Genomic DNA, 14,994 nt, shown 5'->3' with positions numbered 1-14,994 from the left:
GAGGTGAACTCCCTCAAACATCTCTTACCAAATTTACACTACCCCCTTGTTCCTCATGTTAGAGCAATAGTTCTCCAATTTTGTGTGCATCAGAATTGCCTGGAGGACATGTTAAACCATGTGTTTCTGATTTATTAGTTTGGGTGGGGGGCTAGAATTTTCATTTGTAACTAGTTCCCAGATGATGCTTATTGCTGCTGGCCTGGGGCCCCCACTTTGAGAACCACTGGAGTAGAGGAGCTGCCTTTCTCCCACCCAAGGCCAGTCTCTACTGTGTTCTGCATTCCTTTTCCCCTCCTGAATCTTCAACCTCTCCCTTTGAGAAAAACAAATCCCTCCTCCTCCCTCCCTCCTCCCACTGCTCCCTGCACCTCTTAATTGCCTGTTCCGTCCTGACTCTCACACACAGGGTGTATGCGTTGATTGCATCCTGGTTTGGAAAAAATATATATAAAAGACATTTGGGGCTGAATTGGGATGAAATTTGAGTACATTTTGCGTATCAGATGGTATTAGGGACCAATGGTTATTCTCTTACTGTACCCATGGCATTGTGGTTACATAGAAGAAAGTCCCCACTTTTAGGATGTGTATGTTGAAGGATGTGTATGAAGGATCACGATTTCCTAAATTTTCACATGGCTCAAGAATAAATATAAATACTGGAACAGCTAAGTGGCTCAGTCGGTTAAATGTCTGACTCTTGGTTTCGGCTCGGGTCATGATCTTGGAGTCACAGGATTGAGCCCCGCACCAAGCTATGCGCTCAGCGCAGAGTCTGCTTGAAAGACTCTCTCTCCCTCTTCCTCTGCTCCTCCCCCCACTTGTGCTCACTCTCAAATAAATAATCTTTTAAAAAGTATACAAATACATAAATATTTGTATGTATGTATAAATAAGACTTGTTAAATCTAAGTAAAGTGGTGGATGTACAAATGATAATTATACTGTTCTTTCAACTTTTCCGTATGTTTGAAACTTTTCATGATAAAAAGTTGGGAAAAAAATTCTCTATTCCCTCACTTCCACTCATTCCTCAGCCCTTTCAGGTGGGTGTCCACCTCTCCCATGCCACTCAACTGCTTTTGCAATGACTTCTGTCATTAAATCCATTTTTTCATTTTCCCCTGTTTGAGTTCCCACCAGTAGTCAACTGTGTTGACCAATTCTTTCTTGAAACATTATTTTCCTTTGGTTTCCAGGACTGAGCACTCTTCTGATTTTCTTCCTCTCCCTCTGGCTGCTTGCTTCTTTGTGGGCTCATCCTGTACTATCTGGCCAAAGTGGAATTTATCAAGGGCAGTAAGTGCCGAACCCCTCTTCTCATGCTATAGTCTCTCTCCAGGGGACCCATCACACATGACCCATGGCTTCAACTGCTATCAGCTGATCACTTTCAAATTTGTCTTCTTCCTCTGATCTCCAGTCTTGTGTATCTGACTGCCTACATGGCAACCCTACTTGGATGTCTCAAAGGTACCACAAACTTAGCGTATTTGGAACTTAATCATGACCTTCCCCCACAAATAGTATCATCATCATATCCAGACCACAAGGGCCTTGCCCTGCCCCACATACTTTGGGGGCCCTCGCTTATCACACACAACAGTTATTAAATGACACCCAGGCACTTGGGAGCTGGCCGTCAGTGCTGGCACAGCACAACCTGAAACCCTGAACATCTGCTCTCATAATTAACATGTTTTGGGCCCCAGGGAAATGCTCCTGCAATCTTTTGCCACGTATCCTGGAAACAAGAGAGGACTACAACCGAATCCTGTGAAAGTTTAGGCTGCCTCTGCCGGATTCAGAGGTGCAGGCTGGTTTGGTGTGTAGGCAGGACTTAAGTGGCGGAAGCACTTAGGTAAGAGAAAGTGCAACTTAATTAATTTGCCAAATATTACCCCTCAAATGGCATGATAGACTATCATTTCCCAATAGCGTCGAGTGTGCATTTTTCTTGCTTTTCCTTGTGCTCCAGAGGTATCGATTTATGTTGTGCTGCATTCACAACAGTTGCAAATGACAATTGAGGAACATTTTGCAATATTAAATGATTTTTATTACCGTTAAACTTGTATACATGTAGGTTTAGAGATAATTTTCGTGAGGTATGACATTGATTTTCTGTTTGGTAAGTGGATGAACATTGAATACTAGATTACGAATAGTTAGATTTCTTTTTTTTTTTAAGATTTTATTTATTTGACAGAGAGACACAGCGAGAGAGGGAACACAAGCAGGGGCAGAGGGAGAGGGAGAAGCAGACTTCCCGCCAAGCAGGGAGCCTGATGTGGGGCTCGATCCCAGGACCCTGGGGATCATGACCTGAGCCTAAGGCAGACGCTCAACGACTGAGCCACCCAGGCACCCCACGAATAGTTTGATTTCTATAAAGCTATCTAATAAGGATTTTTAAAGTAAGCAAAAATAGTTTTATTTAAATTCGTTTGATTTAGAATATTAATATTTATTAATTATAATTTTTATTTTGCCTTTTTAAATACATAATTTTTGAATATTTTAGAAGAAAATAACATTTGTAACATCTACTAAAATGATTTTTAAGTTTTTTACATTTACATATTTTGGTAAAAATACATTTAAATTTTGTATACTTTGGCTATAATCATAAATATATTTTTTTTATTTTTTTAAAGATTTTATTTATTTATTTGACAGAGAGAGACAGCCAGCGAGAGAGGGAACATAAGCAGGGGGAGTGGGAGAGGAAGAAGCTGGCTCCCAGCAGAGAAGCCTGACGTGGCGCTCGATCCTAGGACTCTGGGTTCACACCCTGAGCCAAAGGCAGACGCTTAAGACTGTGCCACCCAGGCGCCCCCATAAATATATTTTAAAATAATAGATCATTGAGAATAAGTTTGAAATTATGATAGAAGTAGAAACTATGGGGAACCTGGGTGATTCTGTTGGTTAGGCAACTGCCTTTGTTTCAGGTCATGATCTCATGGTCCTGGGATAGAGCCCCAGGTCATGAGGAGCTCCCTGCTCAGCGGGGAGCCTGCTTCTCCCTCTCCTGCTCCCCTTGCTTGTGCTCTCTCTCTCATTGTCAAATAAATAAATAAATAAATAAAATATTTTGTAAAATATTTTATTTATTTATTTATTCGACAGAGAGAGAGAGGCAGCGAGAGAGGGAACACCAGCAGGGGGAGCAGGAGAGGGAGAAGCAGGCTTCCCGCTGAGCAGGGAGCCCGATGCAGGGCTCGATCCCAGGACCCCCAGGATCACGCCCTGAGCCGAAGGCAGACGCCTAACGACTGAGCCACCCAGGTGCCCCATCTACTTCTTTTTTTAAAAATATTTTTATTTAGGTGCCCCATCTATTTCTTTTTTTTTTTTAAATTTTTATTTAGGTGCCCCATCTACTTCTTTTTTAAAAAATATTTTTATTTAGGGGCGCCTGGGTGGTTCAGTCGTTAGGCGTCTGCCTTTGGCTCAGGTCATGATCCCGGGGTCCTGGGATCGAGCCCTGCATCGGACTCCCTGCTCAGCGGGAAGCCTGCTCCTCCCTCTTCCACTCCCCCTTCTTGTGTTCCCTCTCTCGCTGCCTCTCTCTCTGTCGAATAAATAAATAAATAAATAAATAAATAAATAAATAAATAAAATCTTTTTTAAAAAAGAAGAAATTATGAATGTGGAACTCAAAGAAAAATGGAGCATCTTCAAGGAAGCAATCTGCTGAAGTTTTTAAAAACTGAGACGAGTACAAATGGAGGCCACATGCATCTTCATTGCTTTGATCTGTAACTAAGAATATGAAGTTGTGTGAATTTAATCTGACCTATTCAAGTTGTAGAATTGATCAAATCATTTTCTCGCTTATTTTTCTCAAATCCACAAGCTCAACAGGGAGATTAAGTCCCTGCGACTTGTGTTGTTTATTTGTACTCTGTATCCAGACCCCTCAGATGTCAGTGTTCTCTCTCTTCCCCTCAGGAGGCTTGCTCCCCAGGAACCCAGCCATTGGGGGTAGGAGGCGACAGCCTCAACTAAGGTTTCAACCAATTGCCAGCGTTAGCTGTCAGACATGCAAACGTGAAAGCCTTCAGATGATTTCAGCTCCCAGCCATTCAATCACTTTCAGTGCAGCCCCACACATTGTAGGGCAGAGACAGGTGGCCCCAACTCTGCTCTGCCCAAATTCCTAACTGTAGAATCCATGGCATAACACATGATTATTGCTGTTGTAAGCCATTAAGGTTTGGGTACTTTGTTACACACCATGGGTGACTCATACAACCTCCTCAATTCACTGCCATCAGCTCTACTTCCTTCCCTCCCACTGAACCTGCTCTCACTAAGGGTGAACACCGCAGATCCTCCCTTTGCCAAATCTAATGGACGTTTTTTGTTTTCATTTTGTTTTTTTCTTCCCTGGAGCATTTGACCTTGTTGACTACCCTTTGAAGTTCTTTTCTCTCCTTGATTTTGTGAAACCACTCTCTTGCTCTCTCTCCCTCTCGTTTGTCCTCCTACCTCTCTTCCTGGCCTTTCTCAGGCTACTTGCCATGATTTGGTCCAGGCTCCCTTCTTTCCTTATCTGCACACTTCTTTTACGCACTCTCAGACCCATCACTATGCTGGTGACTCTGAAATGTGTATTTTTAGCCCAGATTTCTCCCTTGACCTTTACTCCCAGATATCTATCTCGTGAATATTTCCATCTGAATGTCCCCTGTTGCTTAAAAATTAATGTTCAATTTAAGCTTATTGAGCAAGCATTGAATATTCCCTAATTTGAAATGTGTCTCTTTTCCCAAACCTGCTCCTTCTTCATTATTCCTGGTTTCAGTAGACAGAATCACCAACCACCCAGTTGCCCAAGACAGAAACCTGAAAGGATCCTCAGATCACACTCTTTCTTGCCCTCTCCCACCCCCATCCTAATAACCAAGTCCTAGCGATTTCCCTATCTAGCTCATCGGCGTATGATTACATTACTAACCCTGCTGCCACTGCCTGCCTACCTACCTCTGGTTTTTCCCCAGACCCCGGCACCATATGCCCACCCACTTCACAGATGAATTTCAAGTGCTCCTTGGGCTTTGGAGCCTCTGCTTAGGACCTCTCCTGGTCATTCTTGACCTACTCCCCCAATCTTGCTTCTTTCCAGCTCCTAACTCTAGCCCTCGGGCTCCAACCTTAATCTCATCTCTGGACTTCTGGATTCCAGGGCTTGACCCAGTTTCCCCTGCTGGATTGTGACATGGCTTTCAGTGCTCTATACGCTTCAGAGATGGTCTTTATCCCACTTTCTGCCCCTGAACCTAACTCCCAATCTTAGCCACTTGGTCAGACACAGGTGGCCTGTGCTAGTCCCGATGAGGAAGGAATGTAGCACTGCTTGGGTGTCCCCACCCAGACCTTTGAAGACGTCTCTTTACTGGTCTTCTGCTTCCAGTTTGCCGTCCCCTCTAGTCCATGCTCCTCCCAGCTGCTGGAGGGACGCTTCTCAAGTGAAAACCAGAACCTCTCACTCTCCTACTCACAATTCCTTAATGGCTGCCTCTCCCCTTCATGTAAAATCTCCACTTGTTCACCTGGCACACAAGGCCCTACAGAATCTGACCTAAGATATGAAGTAGGTGGAAAGAGCACAGGTTGTACAGAGTGGCTTTAAACCTTGGCTCTGCCATTTTTTTTGGCTCTGTGATCTCTGGCCAGTTACTCTGGACCACAACTTTCTCATGTACAAATGAGATAGGGATGTTGTGAGGACTCATGATTTATATGATTTTGTGAAGCATGTATCACTGAGCCTGGCACATAGAAAGGGCTCAAGAAATGTTAGAGATTGTTCTCTCCCTTCCCTCCCATCTTGGCGCTTAATGTTCCAATCAGGAAAACTGACTTACTTGGGGATCCTTGATTATGTCACACTTTTCATTGTCCATGCTGTGTGCATGCTTTTTCCTCCTTCTGGAAAGTTTACTACTTACCGTCTACCCAACCTCCACAAAAAAAATCCAACGTATGCCTTTTTCAAGAATTAGCTCAAATCTCAAATGCTTTGGACCCATCTCTGACTCATCTAGGTAGAGGGAGACATTTTTTTTCTAATGCTGCCTGTTTTGGTTATCTATCCTTGTTCCACAAGCCACCCTAACATTTAAATGTTTTAACAGAAATGTATTGTTTCTCGCAACTGCACGTTGATTGGGTAGCTTGGCTTCAGTTAGTGTTGGCTGGGGCACTGGGGTGGCTGGATGTTCCAGCCTCATCACTTGGCAAGCAGTTGACACTGGCTTCCAGCTGGAGCTCAGCCACTGCTGGCACCTGGGCCTCAGGTCTCTCAGTGGCTACTCGGGCTTCCTCACAGCATGGTGACTGGGTCCCCCCAGAGGCAGGTGCTAGGCGCCAAAAGTGGAGGCTGCAGATCTCATACAACCCAACCTCAGAAGTTACACATTCACTCCTGCCACATTCTGTTGGTCAAAACAGGTCACGGGGCCAACCCGGACTCAAGGGAAGGGGAAATAGACTGGACATCCTAATGGGAGGAGTGACAAAGAATCTGCTGCCACCTTTAATCCCCTATGCTCCACTGCATTCTGTCACTCACGTTTATTACACTGTATTTTTAAGACTTGCTCCTGCTTCTGTCTCTGTTCCAGCCTCTGTCTCGGAGCTCAGAAACTGGCAACACACTCAAGTATTTCATTTGGTTCACAATGTGCTTTTATGATTCTTTTGACTTAGTTACAACACCCAGAAATGGAGAAATTTTATAGAAAAATTGGGAGTTGTTGTTCTTCTGGAAAAAAAAAAAAAGCTTTAAATAAGGCAATGCTAGCTCTGAATTCCTACATGGCAACACCCGACCAGGAGCTGCTGCCTCTCCAGACAACCTTGCACTTGGCAGGGCACCTGGGTGGCTCAGTTGGTTAAGCACCTGCCTTTGGTTCAGGTCATGATCTCAGGGTCCTGGGCAAGTCGGGCTCCTTGCTTATCGGGGAGTCTGCTTCTCCTTCTGCCTCCCCTCGCCCCACTCATGCTCACTCTCTCTTTCTCAATAAATAAATAATATCTTTAAAAAAAATCAAAACAAAACCTTGCAATTGGCACATCACTTGCCTGGCCGTGGCAGAAATGTGCGTCTGCCGCCTTTAATTTTAGCTCCTTGAAGGCAGAGTTTGGGGCATCTCAGACGCTGGGCACTCTCATTTCCAGGTAAGGTTCCTTTTTAAAAAAAATTAATTTATTTTTAAAGATTTTATTTATTTATTTGTCGGGGGGGAGAGAGAGAGAGAGAGTGAACACAAGCAGGGGGAGAGGCAGGCAGAGGGAGAGGGAGAAGCAGGCTCCTCGCTGAGCAGGGAGCCTGACGTGGGACTCAATTCCAGGACCCTGGGATCATGACCTGAGCTGAAGGCAGAGCTGAGCCACCCAGGCGCCCCTACATGCAGATTTTTTACTTTACAGTACTAGAAATGTGTTTTCTCTTCTTATGTTTTTCTTAATAACATTTTCTTTTGTCTGGCTTACCTTATTGTATGAATACAGTATATAATACACATAACATACAAAATATGCATTAATCAACTGTGTATATGTGGATTTTCCACTGTGCGGTGTGTCGGCAACCCTAACCCCCGCGTTGGTCAAGGGTCAACTGTATTGCCAAATTTCTCTTCAAATTTCTCATAGCTGTTTACATTTCAATCCAAAATGTGGGAGTTCCTATTGTTCCACAATTTTGCCATCCTTGGCTTTATCAGGGCTATTTTATTTTATTTTCAAAGGTTTTATTTTTAAGTAATCTCTACACCCAATGTGGGGCTCAAACTCATAACCCTGTGATCAAGAGTCACAAGCTCCACTGACTGAGCCAGCCAGGAGCCCTTATCAGAGTTATTTTAATTTTGCTGAGTTAGTATGTATAAAATAGTATCTCATGGTTTCGATTTGCATTTGTTCATTACGAATGAAGTTGAGCATCTTTTCACATATTTATTGGCCATTTGGGTTTCCTTTTTGGTGACTTGCCTATTCATAGCTTTTGCTCATTTTCTCCTGCCTTGTCCTTTTCCTAGTGATCTGCAAGAGTTCTTTATAAACCGTGGATACCAAACCTTCGTTAATGGTAGAGGTTGTAAATATTCTCCAAATCTGTGGCTTGTATTTTTATTTTGTTGTGATGTCTCTTATCTTATGAAAGTTAAAAAAAATTAAAGATATAGTCATGTGTCTATATTTCCTTTTATTGTTTGTGCTCTTTGTATCTTGTTTAAGAAATCCTTCCCTGCTATGATATCATCAGTATATTTTACAGTTTCTTCAAACAGTTTTAAATTTTGTTTTTCACATATTTAAGCCACCTAAAATTGGTTTTAGGGAGTGTTGTAGTGTAGGGATCTACTTTTTTTTCACTTGGACAGCCAATGAACGAAAGGCAATGTAACGGGTAGTCCAACCTTTGTTTACTGATGTATGTCACTTTCGTCATCTACCGAGTTCTCCGATCTTTGAAGGCGTGAGTCTAAGAAGTTCTGCTCTGCAGCAGGGGTCTCTTTACTGGCGCATGTGCCAGGACCACACTGCTTTGGTCACTCTGGCTTTATGGTACAGTCGTGATATATGATAAAGCTGCCCTTTCATATTTTTCCACTTCAGACTCGTGTTGGCTTTTCTTGGCCATTTACTTCTTTATAAGAATTTTAAGAACAGTTTCTCTCTCTCTCTCTTTAAGGATTTTATTTATGTATTTGACAGGGAGAGGGAAAGAGAGCACAAGCAGGGGGAGCAGCAGAGGCGGAGGGAGAAGCAGACTCCCCACTGAGCAGAGAGCCCAACATGGGGCTCCGCCCCAGGACCCTGGGATCACGATCTGAGCTGAAGGCAAACACTTAACCAACTGAGCCACCCAGGCATCTCCTAAGAACAGTTTTTTAAGTTCCATAAAATATATTGTTGGGGTTTTGATTAGGATCGTACTGACATTTATAGATTTGAGAAAAATTTCCAGCTTTATATTGAATTTTTCTCCTCTTGAGCATGGAATATCTCTCCATTCTTTTTTGTCTTCTCTTCAAAATGTTCTCCAATAAGGTTTTATAATTTTCTCCACAAAGATCATACACATATTTTGTTATATTTATTTCTAAGTATTCTATAGTCTTTGTTGCTCTTACAAATGGTATTTTCTTCAAACAAAATCTTTATTTATTGCCATGGTATAAGCAAATTGATGTTTGCATATCCATCTCACCCCCCAAAAAGAATGTATTGTTTATGGGTTCTTGTAAATTTTCTTTGTCACTAATTAATTCTCTATGTATAGTGACGGCTTTATTTCTTCTTTTTCTTATTGTACCAGACCAGCTAGCACAAGTTCAATAGAAACAGTAAAAACTAGGGGACACCTGGCTGGCTCAGTCGGAAGAGTGTGTGACCCTTGATTTCAGTCATTAGTTTGAGCCCCCTGTTGGGTGTAGAGATTGCTTAAACAAATAAAACTTTAAAAAAGAATTAAATGTTTTTATATACAACTGATGAATCATTGAACACTTACCTCTGAAACTAATAATATGCTATATGTTAATTAATTGAATTATTTAAATTAATTCATTAATTTTAAATCCATTAAATTTAAAAAATGAAAAATGAAAAAAAAAAGAAACAGTAAAATCTAGTATTCCTGTCTTGACTTTGGAAGTTATTTTCTAATCTTAGTTAGCTAGATTTTTAAAAGATTTTATTTATTCATTTGAGAGACAAAGAGAGACAGAGAGAGCACAAGCAGGGGGAGAGGCAAAGGGAGAGGGAGAAGGAGACTTCCCGCTGAGCAGACGATCCCAGGACCTGGAGCTCATGACCGGAGGTGAACGTAGATGCCCAACCATCTGAGCCACCCAGGCACCCAGTTAGCTAGATTAAAAAACATAATAAAATGAATTTCTGTTAAACTGTATCCAATGTGTTCTCTGTACCATTGGGACAATCTTTTTTTTCCTTTTACTATGACAAATTGTAAATATCATTAATAGATTTTTAAAGTACACCGTCCTTGTGTTCCTGCAATAAAGCCTGCTTGGTCATGCGTACACACACATACACACACAGACTTGCACAAACTCCGCCAGATTCAGTTTGCTGATATCTTATTTAGGATTTTAGTTGGTTTTTTTTTTTTTTAAGATTTTATTTGTTTGAAAGAGAGAACGGAGCAGTGTGGAGGGGCAGAGGGAGAGAGTTTCTGCTGAGTAGAAAGCCCCAATGCAGGCTGATCCCAGGACCCAGAGATCATGACCTGAGCCGAAGGCAGAGGCTTAACTGACTGAGCCACCCAGGCGCCCCTAGGATTTTAGTTTTATAAGTGTGATTGTCCTTCTTTTTCTGTTGTCTGCTACAGTTTGTCTAAGCAAATAAACAAATGGTTTTTAAGAGTTGGCAGAATAGGGACACCTGGCTGGCTCAGTCTGTGGGACATGAGACTCTTGGTCTTGAGGTCGTGAGTTCAAGCTTCACGTTAGGTGTAGAGCTTCCTGAAAAAAAATAGTTGGCAGAATAACACATCTATAAAACCATCTAGATAGGTGTGTGTGTGTGTGTGTGTGTGTTTTAACTTGTCATTCCATTTATTAGAATTTATAGATCCATTCAGGTTTTAGTTAATAGAACCAGTTCTCTCCCAGGCCCCTTCTAGCAACCGTTGCCACGGTCAGCTTATTCTCTGGCTTTCAGTTTTCTCTTTGTTTCTAGCACCTGGGATTTTATTTTCCTTTTGAGAACTCAGTCATGTTTACTCCCCCCCCTCATATTTTGTCCAGTATTTCCAGGTGATGGTGCATTTAGATTTTCTAAGTCCTCCATCTTGCTCGATTCTGAAGCTGTTCCCATTTTATGGATAAGAAAGCTAGGGCTCAGAGTGAATTTAACAGCCTGATGAAGATCGCACCACTAATACTTTTAACCTACTAATTGAACCTACATATTATGGTTCTGGATCCTGTGCTGTTGCCACATTATTCCATGCTGCCTTCTGAAGCCAATGAGGCAAGACCAGAAAGGGGCATTGCAAAGTTAAAGGGAAGGACGGTCTCACAGGCAAGATGGAGGAGGCCTGAGATGAAGGTGGAACTGTGGAGATGGACAAAGCTAGGAAATACGGAGGAAGTAATGGTGTTAAGAAAATGGCATATGAGACTCCTGAGCCACAGCTGTTGGAGGGAGAATCATGGCCTCACACCATCCTCTCTGAGATCCTGCAATATGTAGCCCTCTACGCCAGATCCTGGCACGCATGCATCCATTAAACCAATATTTGGATCCAGTTCCCAGTTCCCTGTGTATGACAAGAGTAAGCATCTGCAGTCAGGATCCCTGCCTTCAGGGAACTTATATCCTCCAGGGAGTCAGACTTCCATCAGATAATGAACAAATGTTGAACTGCAACTGTGCCAAGTGCCTCGGGAAAGGCACACCTTGGTGTGGGAACCCAGAAGAGGGGTATCTGACTCAGGAAGGAAAGGCAGGGTACTTTCCTGAGGATGTGGCAGAGACGCTGAGATCTGAAGAATGAAGAGGAGCTAGCTAAAAGAGAAATGGGACAAAGAGCCTTTCAGGCCGACGGCCTGGCTCTCTGCAGGAGGAAGCGGGAAGCAGACTGCAAGTGGAGCCCTCCCACTGGGAGAGTGGTGGGAGAAGAATCTGGAAAGATCGGCAGAGCCACATCTGACAGGGCTTAGAGGCCAGGTTAAGGACTTGGGTCCTTAACCTAAGATCAATGGGAAACCATTGAATGGGTTTAAGCAGGGTGCCTGAAACAATCAGATTTGCATTTCAAAAAGGCTTCTAACTCAGGTGTGCGGCGGGCAACGTAGTGGAGAAGGCCTCCAACCTTCAAGCTTTCCAACTACCGCAGTGACTCAGAGGAGAGCCAGATGGTCCATATGGTGGCCGGACCAGGGAAATGGAGGGATGGAGAAGAGGGACAGACTTGAGAGATACTGTAGTGGATACAACTGATCGGAGTAGAGGTGGATTCAGTACTGAGATGCTCGCCACACACACCTCTGCATCACATCCTTCAAAGGCAGGGGCCACATCATACGCCTGTTTGTAATACCCAGGTCCCAGAGCAGCCCCCGTTAGGTGGTGGACTCAATAGTACTTCCTGAAAAGGTGAAACTGACCAGCGGTCTCCCAAGTGATCCTTTTACGTCGAAGATTCTTTCATTCCTTCTTGCGCGTGTCGGTGATCAGCCTCTCCCTCCGATACATCTGTAGGGAGAACTCTGCCAAATTCTAAAGAGTATACCTTGGGGGTATGCAAGAACTAAGGCCTACCTTATCCTTTAACATGAATAGTAACAATAATCTTACTGTTAGCGTTGCCCAAGGGAGGAACTCCCCCAACAGAACTTTCTAAAAGGGTGAATGGTAACACCACCCTCCTCAGGGCCAGGCTGGGGCCGGAGGCGCCATCTGGAGGGGATGCTTCGGTGGAACTCCCTGCTGACCATTCAAAACCAGTTGCCCAGCACGAGAAGAGGACATTAAGCAAACAATTTTGTGGACATGAAGTGCTTGTCTTGGAGCTTGACAACACGGGGGAAAGATACAAACTGAAGAACAGATGAGTGGTCTCCCCGGCGACATTTGTACCTGAAGGCGGTCCTAAGTTTTCTGCGATGGCTCTTGTGTGTATTGTCTCACACGGTGCTCTCACCCCCGCGCTCAGACGCATGATCTGCTATGGTCTGGGGACTGAGAAGCCTGAGCAAGGGAAAAGTGGGAGATGGATGGGTAAGGGAAAGAGAGGCTCCTTTCCTCCTCACCCCTGCACCAAAGACTTTCTTCTTCCCTTTTCATCCATCCTGGCCCGGTCCCACCTCCTCTGTGAGGCCCTTCTCAACCGCCCTAAAGGTTCCCAGTGATTCCCCCCCCCCCCTCCAGAGGCGTGGAGCCGCTTCTGCATGGGGGCCCTTGCCGTTCACCCTGAGGACGGAGCTAATATTTACCGCACTGCTTCTCTGCTTCGGTGCACATCAGAATCACCGGGAGCGTTTGTTAAAACACAATGCTCCCCCTTCAGAGTTTCATGCGTAAGGTCCCGCCCTTTAGGTGGCAGGGTGAAGATTTACTCCCAGGTCTCCCTGACTCTAGTAACCTTTCTTTCTCTACCTTGCTCCTTTGCATAGTTAGTTATTCTGCATGTATCTAGTTCAACAAAATAATCAAGTTATTTTTTGTATACTTTGTATCTCTTGCTTTGCCTAACCTATATCTGTAGGCTTAACTGACAGCAGACTGAAGGATTTGGGGGAAATAACCCAGGGAAGCTCCCGGTGCAACAGAATCTGAGCTGCCCCCCACCCCACAACACCTCCTTCTCCCAGCACTAGGGAAGGAGAACACCTGGTCCAGGAGGGTAGTTGTTTCTCCTTCCTGCGCGGGTAAGGGAGACGCCTAGGGCAACCGTTTGGTATGTCTGCCACATGATGTCTCTGAAATAAACAGACACATCTTCCAAGTTCAGTCATGGAGGTAGCAGAGAGGGGACAGCGGCAGAAATGTGAGAAGTGGAGAGAAGGGGAGGGTGGGATGGTGTTGACTGGGGAGCCGAGGAGGAATAGAGGGGCCATGGGAGGGAAGATACAGGGACCAGGGGTAGCTGGCTGTTCCAGGGTTAAGGGAGAGGGCGGGGAACAGAGACAGAAGAGGCTACAGGTCGGTCAGGCCTGGAGAGAACGAGTAAAGTGAGGGGGTGACGCTCCTTGCAGCCCCTGGAACCAGAAGAGAAGCCGGGTTCATTCCGGACTCTCCAATATCCACCTCGGTATCCTTCCCGACTCCTCCGCGTCCGTTTCTGTCTCTCTCTCTGAAATTCCGGGAGCAACGCCCACCTTCCTCCCACCCCAACGTCCCGGGAGCGCCGCAGCCGCTGGATGCCTGGGGTTGGAAAGGAGGGCAGCCAGGATCAAGGGTTCTGGGGAGCGGGTATAGAAAGCGGCTCCTGCAAGGGAGGCAGGGCAAGAGGGCTCTGGGGGTGAGGTCCAGGCCGCCTGGTCTGTGGGACTTGCGTGGGCGGGAAGGTGACCCTGAGTCGGTATTGAAGGTACTAGGCATCAGGGGAAAAAACGAGAAATCCCAAGCGTGGGATGGGGTGCCCTCGGGTCTGTGGATCACACCGAGAGGCTGACTCCTCTGCCAGCGGGGCAGAGAACTGAGGGAGCCGCAGGAATTTGGGGCGGATCGGGGTGGGGGCGCGAAGGGCAACGGAAACAGGAAGTGAGGGGCCGAGAGGCTGAAGGGGGGGGGCATAGAGGGAGCATCAGTTACTCCGGGAGAGGCGAGTCTTCCTCCCCTACCCCCGCACAGCACGGGACGCGGCGCGCAGCCGAGCAGCTCTATACCCGGGACCCGAGCTTGGGGCCCGGCCCGCCCACGCAACTCGAGGCCGGGAGCTAGCGGTGGCTTCGCTTGAGGCCCCCAGCCCTCTGCTCTCGGCCGCAGCCTGACCAGGAGCAGAACTAGACCTCCTGTGCGGCCCTCCCTCCACTCAGCCCGCGGCTCGGCGGGCACTGGCTCCCGCACTCCTGGGAACTGTAGTCCCTGGCCTTGCCCGCCTTCTTTGGGAAGCGGCCGGGATGTCCAGCAGGGGGGTTGTCGCAGTCCTCTCCACGTCCCTCCCTCCTGTCTTTCCAGCTATAGAAACCGGCTTCTTGCAGTTATGAGGAATTACTCTGCTTCCAAACATCACGGTCCCCTTAGCATCTACAAACGTGCCTTACTCTCTTGAGTCACTTTCCCACTTTCCCTTTGATACTGAAACCCTGGATTTCAGCCTGGGCGATTCAGGTTTTAGGAGGCAGGTTTGAGATCTGACTTGAGACGCCCCTCAGCTCTTCACCCTGTCTCTCCCAGCTTCACAGATGTTCCCCATGATTTTCGTACATATTTGTTGACTGGGGTTCAGAAAATTGGGATTTACACACCATGAATAACCTTTGACATTTCCTCCCCATT

The sequence above is a fragment of the Ursus arctos genome, unplaced genomic scaffold, assembly GCF_023065955.2.
Source record: "Ursus arctos isolate Adak ecotype North America unplaced genomic scaffold, UrsArc2.0 scaffold_31, whole genome shotgun sequence".
In the NCBI taxonomy this organism is placed as follows: domain Eukaryota; kingdom Metazoa; phylum Chordata; class Mammalia; order Carnivora; family Ursidae; genus Ursus; species Ursus arctos.
The sequence above is the reverse complement of the archived record's forward strand: the minus strand, read 5'-3'. Positions refer to the sequence as shown.